We start from the raw sequence: 15343 nt of genomic DNA, 5'->3' as shown, positions 1-15343 counted from the left end.
TTTTCTATTTTCCTGAGACTCTTGACAATGAACGAAAGACTTGATGCCACATAATAAAGTTCCTTGGCATGATACAAAATTTTACATACTCGTATCAATCAATCTTATTTTTCTTCGCTCTGCTATAACGTTATTTGATTTTGTTGCTGATGTTGGTCTATCATAATATAATCCCTTCCTTTTCACATTCTTTTTCTTTCTTTTTTTTTAACTTTATCGTCAGCTCCAAATATTAAATTAATATCATAAGCCCCCTTCCAACGATTTTTGCTTGAGAGAGAGAGAGAGAGAGAGAGAGAGAGAGGAGCTTAAAGAAAGAGAGAGAGAGAGAGAGAGAGAGAGAGAGAGAGAGAGAGAGAGAGAGCTTAATCAGGTAAAGAAAGATAACAGATAAGAAAGGGGAGGTTAGAGGAAGTGGAGAGAGAGAGAGAGAGAGAGAGAATCATGAGGCAGGGGAAGAATATGGTGTGTGTCAGTGTGTGTGTGTACCTGTGCCAGTGTGTCTGTGGCTGTCGTGGCGTGCGGACGTGGCGAGGGAGGGCCACAGGTGTCAGGCGAAGAACAGTGCTCGTGTTAGTGACTGCCATACACACTACAGTAACTATTCAAAAACACACGGAAACAATAAAATAACATCACACTGCTTAACTTTACTCCTCGGTTTAATGAACAATACACAGATCCGGTTAAAGTGATATTCGGATCCGTTTAAAGAATAGTAATTTAATGCATAATTACTTAAATCCAGTTCTCGGTTTAGTACACATAGTCCAGTTTAGTGATTTTCGGTAACGACACAAATTTACTGCTGTTGTATTGTGATCCGAGGCGTTTATTTATGCGGCTGTGGTGAGAAACTGAATGCAACGTGTGTGTGTGTGTAATAATAATAATAATAATAATAATAATAATAATAATAATAATAATAATACGGTTTATTAGTAATTGCAGTACATACATACTGAAAATGTACATATGGGGATTGAGGGAGACTTAAGATTAGAACCTTAACTTAGCTGTTTATGGTTGTTTATGGTTCGCACCATGGAGGGATAGCATTACATGAAGATGTACATATGGGGATTAAGGGAGATTCAAGATGAGAACCTAACTTAGCTATTTATGGCTCGCACCATGGAGGGGATAGCACTATGATGATGATGATGATGATGATGATGTGTGTGTGTGTGTGTGTGTGTGTGTGTGTGTGTGTGTGTGTATGTTAAATATGACAAAACTTGATGGTGCTTCATTTTTTTTTTTTTTTTATACCATGTGGGCTTTTCTCGGGAATTTCTGGGTTAAAGGGGATACTTTTTGGGGGTACCTCCTATCTCAAAGCCCACCCGCTAGGAAACCGTTGCCCCGAGTGAGGAAGCCCAACCTACACTCGGACCGTGGACAGGATTCAAACCCGTACGCTTGGAGACCCCTCGAACCCCAAAGCACGCATGATTCCACTGCACCACGGCGGAGAGAGAGAGAGAGAGAGAGAGAGAGAGAGAGAGAGAGAACACTATTTTTGCATGTTGTGAAAGAAAAGCGATTAGATGATTTTTCCCATTCTATTTATCTTTTTTTTATTGGCATTCTATTAATCAGCGTTTTATCTATCTTTATCTATTTTGTTTTGATTATCGAGTTCATTGTTATCTTTTTTTTTTAGTAAACATTACGAATAGGATGGATACCGATTATTTACATTCTAGGAACCCAATAACACTGTTGTAATTGTAATAGTTATGTTAATAGTCTATGAATGTAATACTGACAGACTATCACAAAAATCTGCGTATTTCTAAGTAAACGCAAAAAAGGAAAAAAAAAAATTTCCTACGTTTGCTTTAAGGAGATAACACTAATAACATTCAACAGAAATTACCTTATTTTTGCACGCTTTGTAAGGTAACTGATAACATTCGACATAAATTAAAATCAATGCATTCTTTGAAGTCAGTGAAAGAAAAAAAATATTATCTCACCAAAAGCTAAACGTAACATCTAAGCACCCAAACAATCTTTAAAGATGATCGTATATTAGAGATAATGAAAAAAAAAATACAACGGTAATTACAAGAGAAGAATACAAAACACCAGACCATTATGTAGAAGGAAACCAATATAAGAGCTGATAAATAAGAAACGTAAATAATCCCAACAAAACATTCAAACTCAACGCATGCAAGGATCGAAGAACATAAAGAAACAGAAAATATCAACAAAACACTAAGCACAACATCTGAACATCCTTTAAAAACTCATCGTACACTAGAAGCCATGAAGTAGCACATATAATCTCGGACAAACCCAAACGTGTAGCACTGCGCATGGTTGAAATCTGCGTGTCCCGTTAGGATGGCGCTCGCTCACGCAGGGAAGAAATCACTTAAGCCACGCACGCTGTCACTGGGCCACGTGGGTTTCACACTTGAGCCTGTGGTGTGTCCAGCATGAATCGATCTAAGATTTACTTTATGACTCTGTTTTCTCTTTAATTTCCTGGCCCCTGCATGATTTTTATTCAGCCCCAACTTGTACTTTCTTCTCGGCTCAGCATCTTCCCTCTGTGTCAAACCCTTTCACCGGCTAGCCATCTATAGTCACATTTTGTAAATAGGAGAGGACGCAAGACAAGCAGTGGACTTGATTTCTGACTATAAATGTGATAAATAACAGGTGTAGGAGCGTTCACCCCCTCTCACCCTCTCATACTTAATTTTGTGGTCATTTCACGCCACCCGCCCTTCGCAGTAGCGGTGATGACAAGGTTGAAGAGGCAGAAGTACTTTGCTGCTATGACATCAGGATCATAGATTGCCAAGATATTGAGCGTTACAGGAAAGATGAGTGGATGGGTAAGATAACATGAACAGTTATTGTGTTATGAAATTTCCCACGTTGATAAGAAATATCACATTTTGAATGAAGGTGGATCATAATTAAATACTTCAGGTTTTCTTAAATTACTTTATTTTTACAAGTAAGATCACAACTTTCCAAAACAAAAGGATGGATATACAAAAATAACGAAGAAAATATCGTATTCGAATTTCAAGACTTTTCAACAGAGATTAGGAAAAGGTTAAAAAGTAAAAAAGCATTCCATTCTTCTGTCTCTCCCTTAAGTCAGCATGGAAAGATTCAAGGAAAGACTAGCTGATATAGTTTTCGCGAGCGTCCCAACCCTCCATTAGTAATATCATTGATTTGAGCTTGAATGAGAGCACAGCAGATCACATGTTTCAAAGAGAGAATTTCAGGGTGAATGAGAGCGTAGAATGTCATGTGGCTAAGTGTGAGAAGGGCAACACTTCGCTGGCGTAGCGTGAGTTGCGAAAAAACGTGACTTGCGAGCAGCGTGACTTGCGTGTACTTGCATAACTCTTTACCACGAAAGTACTTTAAGGTGTCTGTTAAAAAGAATACATCTACTTCAAATTTCTGCCTGAAGGAAGGACAGGAAAAAAAATCGTGTTTCCAAGAGGGATGACTAAAAATAAACTAATTTGCATGAGATGCAAAGTAACACCTGTTTATTTTTTCTTCATACTTCCAATAGGAGACACACAGACACACAAACAGACAGGCAGAGAAAGACAGATATCTAAGATAGATAACCAGCCAGGCAGACAGAGAGACAGAGAGACAGACAGATAGATAGACAAGCAGATAACGAAAGAGACAGATACACAGGCAGATTCAGAAAGGCAGACAGACAAATAGACAGAATACAGACAGAAAGATAGACAGAAACAGGCAAACAGACAGACAGAGCTATCTAAAAGAATGCTAGATAGACTAAAATCCAAACCCAAGCAAACACGTTATGCTTGAGAACGTGGAGAAATTTGACAAAAAAGCTAAAACTGGTGCAGCATAAACCCATGATTCCAACACTTGTGCACATGTGTTGGTGGCTCATAATTATCAAAAGCTAGACTATCTACTGTGAGGACCCCACGTTTGAGTCACAGCTGACAAGTAACACTGATGAATATATATATATATATATATATATATATATATATATATATATATATATATATATATATATATATATATATATATATATATATATAAAATGTGCTTCTAATGAAAGATTGAGTTAAGATAAAGGAAAAAAGAGAGGAAAAGAGAAAGACACGTACCATATGAAGTGAAGATGAAAAAGATGAAAAATTAATAAAAAAAAATGTCTACTAACAATGAATCGAAGTAGGTAATAAAGAAAAGGTAAAAAAAATAATAAACAATAATAATAATTGAAACTATATACTTTTTTGTAAAGCTAGTATGCTACAACAATTTACTGAGAAAGCAACAGCTAGCTTTTTTTTTTTTTCTGCAATATGTTACTATGCTATGTTATCTACGCAGCTGCCACTTCGACGCGTAAATTTGTGCAGTGAACCTTACTTCGCCGCTGAGTTCTCCGTAACGTACTGCAATATGCGTAGTTTGTGGTGGAAAAAGATAGAAAATATATATAAAAAAAATACATTTCTTACGATAATATTAAGCGTTTCAGAGAGTTTGAGGGGCACGTTTTTCTAGAATAACTTTGTAAGGAACACGCATATCATTATGAAATTTTGCCGAATATCCTAATGTGTCAAGAATCGTCAACACCATATAATAATGGCACTTCTCCCTATAAAAACAGGAGAAAGTCACTTATCCCTCACGATGAAACGGACAAGTGGTGAGAAATGGTGACGTTATGCTATCTGTGACGTAGTAACAAGCTCCACCCACATTGTCCTTCCCCCTGCTCCTACCCTCCCTCTCTTCCATCCCTCCCATATTTCGCTCCCTTCCTCCCCTCCCCTCCCATCCCCACCCCGTCTATGTATTCCCCTACTACTATTACTACTACCACCACTACTACTACTACCACTTCTATTACTACTACTACTATTACTACATCTACTACTACTACTACTACTACTACTACTACTACTACTACTACTACTACTACTACTACTACTACTACTACTACTACTACTACTACTACTACTACTACTACCACCACCACTACTACTACCACTACTACTACTACTACTACTACTACTACTACTACTACCACCTACTACTACTACTACTACTACTACTACTACTACTACTACTACTACTACTACTACTACTACTACTACTACTACTATTACTACATCTACTATTACTACCACCACTACTACTACTACTACTATTACTAATACTAATATTGCCACCACCACCATCCCTACCCCCACCACCACCACCACTACTACCACCACCACCACCACCGCTTTGATATTCCTCGTTTCACTATAAAATAACAAAAAATAGAGATACGTAACAGAATAACAGAGATAATGTGAAGAAAAAATCAGCGATAAAGTAACAAAAGAAAAATAGAAAGGATACGTAATAATGAGAGAGAGAGAGAGAGAGAGAGAGAGAGAGAGAGAGAGAGAGAGAGAGAGAGAGAGAGAGAGAGAGAGAGAGAGAGAGAGAGAGAGAGAGAGAGAGAGAAATATCAGCGTGTAGCAAAAAGGTAAAAAAAAATGTGTAACAGAATAAGAGAGAGAAAGAGAGAAAAAAACACTAAAGTAACATTAAAAAAAAAAAGAGAGAAATGCGAGCGAAAGAAAGACGAATCACTTGATAATTGAAATATGAATGGAACAAAACAAAAAATGAAAACTGAACATTGGGAGCTGTATCAGAGAGAGAGAGAGAGAGAGAGAGAGAGAGAGAGAGAGAGAGAGAGAGAGAGAGTGGTTATAACACCTGATCCTCCCTTGTTGATAGTTTCCATTCCCTATACCTGACACTCTATACCCGAGTCCCTGACACGCCCACCAACACTATTATTATTCCTCATTATCCCTTTTCACCATCATCACCATCATCCCTCAACACCCGCACCAGAATCACGCTACTATCATTCACCATCAGTCATCAGTCACCATTCCCATCATCATCTCTATTTTCGTCACTTCTCCCGTCATTATTATCATCAGTGTGCGTTTAACTGCGCTATAATTGTCTTCACTCTTACGATTAAGAGTATCACCATTACTGTAACCATTCACTACTGACACACACACACACACACACACACACACACACTCGCCATTGTGGACATAACGGAGAGCAGTAAACGTTTCATACAAACTACGTAACCGTTTCCCTTTAATCACCAGGAAACGTTTGTGTGAAGATTAACAGTTACTGTGGCAGCGTTTGGGAAAAATTATCTCTTACACTTTACTTTTTTCTTTTTTATATATAGACAAGGTAACATTTAAGTGCAAAAATAGATGAATAGATAAATAAAAGGAACAGTTATAGAAGATAAAATATGATAAAATGTGGGAAAAGAAAATTAACATATGTTGAAAGAGAACTAAAAATCTTAGATTAAAATATATACTTGAAGTGACACACACACACACACACACACACACACACACACACGCCCGGTATGTCAGTGGTTAGAGCGCTGGCTTCATTAGCCAGGGGACCGGGGTTCGATTCCCCGGCCGGGTGGAGATATTTGGGTGTGTCTCCTTTCACGTGTAGCCCCTGTTCACCTAGCAGTGAGTAGGTACGGGATGTAAATCGAGGAGTTGTGATCTTGTTGTCCCGGTGTGTGGTGTGTGCCTGGTCTCAGGCCTATCCGAAGATCGGAAATAATGAGCTTTGAGCTCGTTCCGTAGGGTAACGTCTGGCTGTCTCGTCAGAGACTGCAGCAGATCAAACAGTGAAACACACACACACACACACACACACTTATTTATGGACCAACACTTGTCATTCTCTCCACAGGTGTGATGTCGATATCCCAACACAGGTGAGGAGGTCCACTTACTATCTATCTGTTGATTATGTTCTCTGTTTGCTGGTTTAGTTGACAATCGAAGCTCCATTTCTCGTATTGTAGTTACTGGTCTGATAAGTTCATTTTTCATTTCCAGCTAAAGATCAGTTTTCTTTACGATTTCGTTTTACCAAATATTTCTATCGACTATTTGTATACTATCCAATATGTTTAATGATTCTTTGAAGTGGAATATTGATTTGTTCATTAGTTTCCCTTTTGTAATAATTCACGCAATGAATTATGACTTTATAGATGAATTAATTAACAAGTCAAGAGAAATTATCCTAATTACAGCTTCGTCACATCTGTGCGTTAGAAACACCTACTGACACTTATTTTTCTTTTTTTTATGCAGGAGGGAAACCAGCCAAGGGTAACAAAATATTTAAAAACAAAGGCCCACTTGAAACGCTCGTTCCCTTAAAGAGTACGAGTAATAAAGAATTAGCCAAAACTTCCCTCCTAAAAGAAGTCAAGTCGTAGGACGATGGAAACACAGAAGTAGGCAGGGAGTTCCAGAGTTTACCAGAGAAAGATATAAATGACAGTACTAGTTAATTCTTGCGTTAGCGAGTATGACAGAATAGGGGTGAGAGGAAGAAGAAAGCCTTGTGCAGCGAGGCCTCAGGAAAAGGGGAGGCATGCAGTTAGCAAGATCAGTAGAGCAGTTAGCATGAAAATAGTGATAAAAGATAGATAGGGATGCAACATTTCGGTGGTGAGAAAGAGGCTGAAGACAGTCAGTCAGAGGAGGGGGAGTTGATGAGACGAAAAGCTTTTGATTCCACCCTATCTAACAAAACTGTGTGAGTGGAATCCCCCCACCCCGAACATGCGAAGAGTACTCCTTACAGGGCGGATGAAGCCCTTGTACAGTGTTAGCGGTTGGAGGGGCGAGAAAAACTGGCGGAGACGCCTAAGAACGTGTAACTTCATAGAAGCTGTTTTAGCAAGAGATGAGATGTGAAGTTCCTAGTTAAGATTATGAGTAAAGGAGGATATTCAGTGTAGAAGAGTGAGACAGTTGAGTATCATTGAAGAAGAGGGGATAGTTGTCTAGAAGATTGTGTCGAGTTGATAGATGGAGGAAATGAGGCATTGAAAACTACTATTACTTAGAAAGATCAGAAGTCAGGCGTTCTGTGGCGTCCTTGCGTGATCTGTTGATTTCCTGAAGGGTTGGTCGTCTCTGAAAGGACTTGGAAAGATGTAGGGTGGTATCAGCGTAGGAGTGGATAGGGCAAGAAGTTTGGTTAAGAAGATCATTAATGAATAATAGAAAGAGAGTGGGTAACAGAAGAGAACCCTGAGGAACATCACTATTAATAAATTTAGGAGAAGAACAGAGGCCGTCTACCACAGCAGCAATAGAACGGTCGGAAAGGAAACTTGAGATAAAGTTGCAGAGAGAAGGATAGAAACCGTAGGAGGGCAGTTTTGAAATCAAAGCTTTATGCCAGACTCTATCAAAAGCTTTTGATATGTCTAACGACAGCAAAAGTTTCACCGAAATCTCTAAAAGAGGATGACCAAGACTCAGTAAGGAAAGCCAGAAGATCACCAGTAGAGCGACCTTGACGGAAGCCATACTGGCGATCAGATAGAAGATTGTGAAGTGACAGATGTTTGAGAATCTTCCTATTCAGGATAGATTCAAAAACTTTAGACAAGCAAGAGATTAAAGCTATAGGACGGTAGTTTGAGGGATTAGAACGGTCACCCTTTTAGGAACAGGCTGAATGTAGGCAAACTTCCAGCAAGAAGGAAAGGTAGAAGTCGATAGACAAAGTTGAAAGAGTTTGGCCAGGCAAGGTGCAAGCACGGAAGCACAGTTTTTGAGAACAATAGGAGGGACCCCATCAGGTCCATAAGCCTTCCGAGGGTTTAGGCCAGCAAGGGCATGGAAAACATCATTACGAAGAATTTTGATTGTAGACATGAAATAGTCAGAGGGAGGAGGAGAGGAGGACAAGCCCAGAATCATCCAAGGTGGAGTTGTTAGCAAAGGTTTGAGAAGAGTTCAGCTTTAGAGACAGAAGAGATGGCAGTGGTGCCATCAGGATGAAATAAAGGAGGAAAGATGAAGAAGTGAAGTTATTTGAGATGTTTTTTTAGATGCCAGAAGTCAGGAGTTTGAGTTTGAAAGATTTTGACATTTTCTATTTATGAAAGAGTGTTTGGCAAGTTGAAGAACAGACTTGGCATGATTCCGGCAGAAATATAAAGTGCATGAGATTCAGGAGATGGAAGGCTCAAGTACCTTTTGTGGGCAACCTCTATCATGTATAGCACGAGAACAGGCTGAGTTAAACCAAGGTTTAGAAGGTTTAGGTTGAGAAAAGAATGAGGAATGTACGCCTCCATGCCAGACACTATCACCTCTGTTATGCGTTCAGCACAAAGAGATGGGTCTCTGACACGGAAACAGTAATCATTCCAGGAAAATCAGCATAATACCTCCTCAGGTCCCCCAACTGGCAGAGGCAAAACGCCAGAGGCACCTTCGCTTTGGGGATCCTGAGGAGGGATTGGAAAATAGGACAAGATACAGAAATGAGATTGTGATCGGAGGAGCCCAACGGAGATGAAAGGGTGACAGCATAAGCAGAAGGATTAGAGGTGAGGAAGAGATCAAGAATGTTGGGCGTGTCTCCAAGACGGTCAGGAATACGAGTAGGGTGTTGCACCAGTTGCTCTAGGTCATGGAGGATAGCAAAGTTGAAGGCTAGTTCACCAGGATGGTCAGTGAAGGGAGAGGAAAGCCAAAGCTGGTGGTGAACATTGAAATCTGCAAGAATGGAAATGTGAGCGAAAGGGTAGAGGGACAGAATGTGCTCCACTTTGGAAGTTAAATAGTCAAAGAATTTACTATAGTCAGAAGAGTTAGGGGAGAGATAAACAGCACAGATGAATTTAGTTAGAGAGTGACTGTTGAGTCTAAGCCAGATGGTGGAAAACTCGGAAGATTCAAGAGCGTGGGCACGAGAGCAAGTTAAGTCGTTGCGCACATAGACGCAACATCCAGCTTTGGAACGAAAATGAGAATAGAGAAAGTAGGAGGGAACAGAGAAGGGGCTACTGTCAGTAGCCTCAGAGAGCTGTGTTTCGGTGAGGAAAAGAAAATGAGGTTTAGTGAAGGAGAGGTGGTGTTCCACAGATTGAAAATTAGATCTAAGATCGCGATTGTTGCAGAAGTTAATGAAGAAGATGTTGAGGGAGGTGTCAAAACATTTTGGATCATCACCGAGAGGGTAGTCCGACCTAGGAACATTTCTGCTCCCCTCCCCAGAAGGGGACTTCGAGGCCGGATTTGGAGTCGCCATTATTTCATTTTTAGTTTTAAGTGAAGGTGTGTGTATGGCAAGTGTATGTAGCTTTCAGTGAAGAAGGAGAGTTATCTTTATAGGGCAGGCTGTGACTGCCCCCTTGAGTTGTGAGACACAAAGGAAAACGTTCACCGAGATCACAACTAATGGAGAGGTCACAGCATCCCTTGAACTAGTGTTATTAGACCTTGCTGGGAGTAAATTATCGTTTAGGTAGGTGTCTACTACCTCCTCGTCACATTTGTCCAAACTGACTCTAAGCGCCTCGCTATCACCGAAACCATAGTGAAGCTCACAATCTTCCTTTTAACCTCGAAAAGATAAGCAACAATAACCACGAAAAGATAAGCAACAATACGAGTAGGTATGGTATCTTTCCCTTTATCATGTCCTGCCTTTGCTTTCTTCTCACGAGTTTAATAGATTGTTATATAATCTGAAAATCTAGCTATTTCTACCTTATATCCCTAAGATACCTCTGGAAATGACAGGAAGGAAATAAGGCATAACAGATGAGTATAACAAAGAAATGAGAAGAGGTAACGTCAACTTTTATACCACCATGGGCGTCTTTTGTCAATGTCCATACCACAATAACAGATCATCTGCGAGGATGTAAAGAGAGATGAAAAATAAGACGTTACTTTAATCACTGCTGAGCTACAACACAATCTATTATGAAAGGATTAAATAGAAAATATTCGCCATTCTTTCTTTTCCTTTCTCTTCCTTGCAAATCCACCACTTATCTCTCTCTCTCTCTCTCTCTCTCTCTCTCTCTCTCTCTCTCTCTCTCTCTCTCTCTCTCTCTCTCGTCTTTCTATTATTCCTAACCCTCAGACTACCACACAATACAACAATCACATTAAAGCCACAATACACTGTCGAACAAAACACTCTGACTTTACAATCATCTACAAAAATTAACTTCGATAAAGACGAAAATAACATAGAAAGGACATGAAGGAAAGAAGGAAAAAAGTTAATAAAAATAAGGAGAAGAAAAGATGAGAGAGATAAAATGAGAGAAAAGATAAAGGAAGATCTATAATTAAGGATGTGGGTAAGAGAAATGAGAAAGGAGGTCAGAGAGAGAGAGAGAGAGAGAGAGAGAGAGAGAGAGAGAGAGAGAGAGAGAGAGAGAGAGAGAGAGAGAGAGAGAGAGAGAGAGAGAGAGAGAGAGAGAGAAAGAGAGAGAGACTGAAGTAGAGATTGTTCTTCTATGTTTGCGTTCAGGAAATGAGGCGTTACGAGGTGTGTGTGTGTGTGTGTGTGTGTGTGTGTGTGTGTGTGTGTGTGTGTGTGTGTGTGTGTGTGTGTGTGTGTGTGTGTGTGTGTGTGTGTGTGTGTGTGTGTGTGAGTGAGTGTGTGTGTGTGTGTGTGTGTGTGTATACGTGTGTTTGCAGTTGTTCTGTATATTATTATTATTATTATTATTATTATTATTAGTAGTAGTAGTAGTAGTAGTAGTAGTAGTAGTAGTAGTAGTAGTAGTAGTAGTAGTAGTAGTAGTAGTAGTAGTAGTAGTAGTAGTAGTAGTAGTAGTAGTAGTAGTAGTAGTAGTAGTAGTAGTAGTAGTAGTACAAGTAGTAGCAGTATCCATTTCTTTCTCCTCGTCTGTTTTCATTTCTCTATTGCCGCTGATCATATAGTTTTGGCTGTTTTGGATTTTTTTTTCTATTTTTTTCTGTTTATACGCACTTCTGTATGAATATATGTATATATTTGCATAACTTTTGCTATATGAAGATTATTTTATGCATTCATCGAGAAGCATCATACAATTAAGTGGAACAACCCTTGTGTGTGTGTGTGTGTGTGTGTGTGTGTGTGTGTGTGTGTGTGTGTGTGTGTGTGTGTGTGTGTACCGGATCGCACCACCACATTCTTAGGATTTCACAAGCAACCTGCACCACAGGTCTCGACGCGTCACAAAAGCCTCTATGTTATATCCAATGCCGCACGAACATAATGTAACTACATGGAGTACGTCATTCCGTATTCGTCACTGCATTAGTAAAGATAAATAGAGAGAGCGAGAGAGAAAGAGAGGAAAAGGTGAGGAAAATGTATACCAGCTGATGTAATAAGTAAAAAAAAAAACACAGAAATGGAAGAGAGTGAAGGAAAACGTATAAATTAACCATGATTTTTACACTGATAAAGACGAAGTGAGAGAAAAGAAAGAAAGCACAGGAGAAAAAGGAAAGGAAAATCGTACACAAAATATGTCAAAAAGAAAAGAGGAAGAAAGAGGAGAAATGATATGAATTAACCAAGGCTTTTATATTGAAGACGAAGAAGAGAAGGATGAGAAAGATCTTAGTACACGAGAGAAATGGTGGAGGAAAATATAGGAGAAATGTATATAGAGTTATCTCCATTGCAAGAGTGAAAGTATTTGAATCAACCACAGATTTAACACTGATGAAGACGAAGGAAAACAATCACTACACGAGAGAAGTGCAGAAAGAAAAACAGAAAGCAAGAGAGGAATGTTCAACAAACCTTGATTACAAACGAGAGAAATATCTGAACCAGCCATAAATGTTTTACTAACAAAGACAAAAAAGAAGACGAACTGATTACAAAAGAAAAGCAGACAATGCAAAATAATGTATCGAATAACAAAAGAAAAACATCAATTAATTATGTCTTTTTTCCAACAAAGAAGAAGAATAGGAATTTATAGTCACAGAAAAGCAGACAAGCTAAACAGGAAGAAGAAGAGGAAGAAATGCACTTGACAAACTAATGAATTTAGGAAAACAAATGAATCCATCACAGCTCTTATAGTGAAGGAAGGCGAAGAAAAGAATTAATACGATAACCAAAGAAAAAAAAGAGAAAGCAACGCAGAAGAAATATACTGAATAAAACCCTTAACAAAAAAAAAGAAAGATAAATAAATAAATAATCCATCACACCTTTTTACAATGACGAAGACGAAAAGAACAGCAAAACAGACATGAAAGTCCTCACCTTATACATCCACACCACACACTCACACAAGTGAATACAAATAATGCTAGATAGAGACTACTTGCGCAAACACTCACTTAATTTGCTTACAGAACACGACCATCACCACTACAACGACAACAACGACAGCCACGACTCACTCGCATCACTCTCTCTCACACTACAGCGTTACCGTGATGCCTTCAAGGTGACTCAAGCAGACGCCCTACACTACCACATGTTACTATACTTGGTAACGTATTATTGCTATGCAGGAATAAGTATTAGTGAGTTAGTAGAACAGTACGTGGAAATTTCTACTTGTGTCATATTTTTAAGCTATGCACCTCTCGTTTTCTATATGCGCTTTGTGAATTGTTTGTGTTTAGGTGAAATTATAGTTTTCTTCAGTTTTTTTTTTTTTTGAGGAATTGACACGCAAAACACGGTAAGGTGAGATAAGATAGAGGATCAGTGGAGCAGAGAACAGTTTCTTCCTTAATAATGCAGAACTAGCGAGTGTGTTTCTAGCAACGTGAGTATTGATTGATGGCGGGAAAAAAGAAAAGGAATGTTGTATAGGAGAGAGGGAGAGAAGGAGCTGCGTCGAATGTTTTCATGTATGGCTTTGGTGAAGTGTAATGCTGTGTGGTTTTTCTTTTTATCTTTATTTATCTATTTATTTATTTTATTTATCTATTTATTTATTTATTTTTTTTTTTTTTGCACTCATGATTCATTGTGCTGTGTTCACGGTCTTTTGTGGAGTGATTGATGGAGTCTAAATCGTTGTCTTTATGATTTTTGTGCGTGTGTGTGTGTGTGTGTGTGTGTGTGTGTGTGTGTGTGTGTGTGTGTGTGTGTGTGAATCTTCATATAAAGAGTCAGTATTTCTTTAAACTCAGAAAGAGAAAAAAAGAAATTGCAACGATACTGATATACTACACATTATTATGATCCCTCACACTTACTACTACTACTATTACTACTAATGTTACTACTACTACTACTACTACTACTACTACTATTACTGCTACTACCACCACTAGTACTACCACTATCACCACCACTATCACAACGCCACACACTAAGCAACACATGTACATTTCCGTAGACTGACAGTTTACTTAATCAAAACCATACATGACACAAGCCAATTTCCTTATCAACAAATTTCTCAACTTTCTGATAAGAGATTATGGTGACCTTTCCTGATAGCAGCTTGGTAAGAATAGGTCTTTCATAAGCTTATCTCCTACTCCTCAACTTGAACGCACAGCTACAACACAATATTAAGTCAAATTTCTTTCTAAAGGTTTATCAAATTCTTTCGTATGTTTTTGCCAATTAGATTTTTACTCGAGTATCATCGAATCCTCACTGGTTATTCAGTTTCCAGTTATTTTCATTTGTTGTTGTGTTAATATCTCCACATCACCTTTAATTAATAGACAAAGAAGTGATGGTAACAGCATTATTATTATTATTATTATTATTATTATTATTATTAGTAGTAGTAGTAGTAGTAGTAGTAGTAGTAGTAGTAGTAGTAGTAGTAGTAGTAGTGGAAGTAATAGTGGCAGTAGTAGTAGTAGTAGTAGTAGTAGTAGTAGTAGTAGTAGTAGTAGTAGTAGTAGTAGTAGTAGTAGTGGTAAGATGGTGGTATAGGTGATGGTGAGAGAAAGTAGAAGCAGTGGTGGTGGTAGCATTGGTTGTGTTGGGAGTGTTATTGTGTTGCTGTTGGTGATGACATTGTGTTGGTGATACTGGTAGTAGTGGTGGTAGTGGTGGTGGTGGTAATGAGACTTCTCAGTGTAAAGGTGTGCGTGTTGGTAAAATATATACCATAGCTACCGTGTGTGTGTATTTGTGTGCGTGTGTCTGTGTGTGTGTTTATGTTAGTGTGAGTAATTGCAGCTATTAGCCGCGTTTACAAATCTCTTGCTGTACCTTTCATGTGTTTCTAAATGACAAAGTGAACAGCAAAGAAAGAGACAGAAAGAAAAATATATAAAACGCCAAGAAAAAAAAAAGTTATAAAAAAAAAACAAGCCGAGGTAATTTGATAGAGGAACAAAAATAATTAGCCGCATGGGATTATGAATATTGAAAGGTTCCTCAGTGCGTGTCCACATAAATGATATACAAACAGGTAAATGATTTGTATGTACGGGAAGAGACAGGAGCAATG

General features: G+C 38.6%; 1 protein-coding gene across 3 annotated transcripts in view; it reads left to right on the top strand.

Moving 5' to 3' along the window:
* The first annotated feature begins 497 nt into the window (after positions 1-497).
* LOC123510656 (alpha-1,6-mannosyl-glycoprotein 2-beta-N-acetylglucosaminyltransferase-like) overlaps positions 498-15343 on the top strand; it is a 27421-nt gene continuing 12575 nt past the window's right edge. Inside the window, exon 1 of one of the 3 annotated variants that reach the window (XM_045265984.1) lies at positions 498-572. The gene's annotated coding sequence lies outside the window, so the exon portion shown is untranslated. Of the gene's footprint in view, positions 598-15343 lie in introns of all 3 variants that reach the window. The other 2 variants (XM_045265983.1, XM_045265985.1) reach the window with 2 other exon arrangements.

The sequence above is a fragment of the Portunus trituberculatus genome, chromosome 29 (genome assembly GCF_017591435.1).
Source record: "Portunus trituberculatus isolate SZX2019 chromosome 29, ASM1759143v1, whole genome shotgun sequence".
NCBI classification, from domain to species: domain Eukaryota; kingdom Metazoa; phylum Arthropoda; class Malacostraca; order Decapoda; family Portunidae; genus Portunus; species Portunus trituberculatus.
This window is presented reverse-complemented; position numbering and strand designations above follow the sequence as displayed.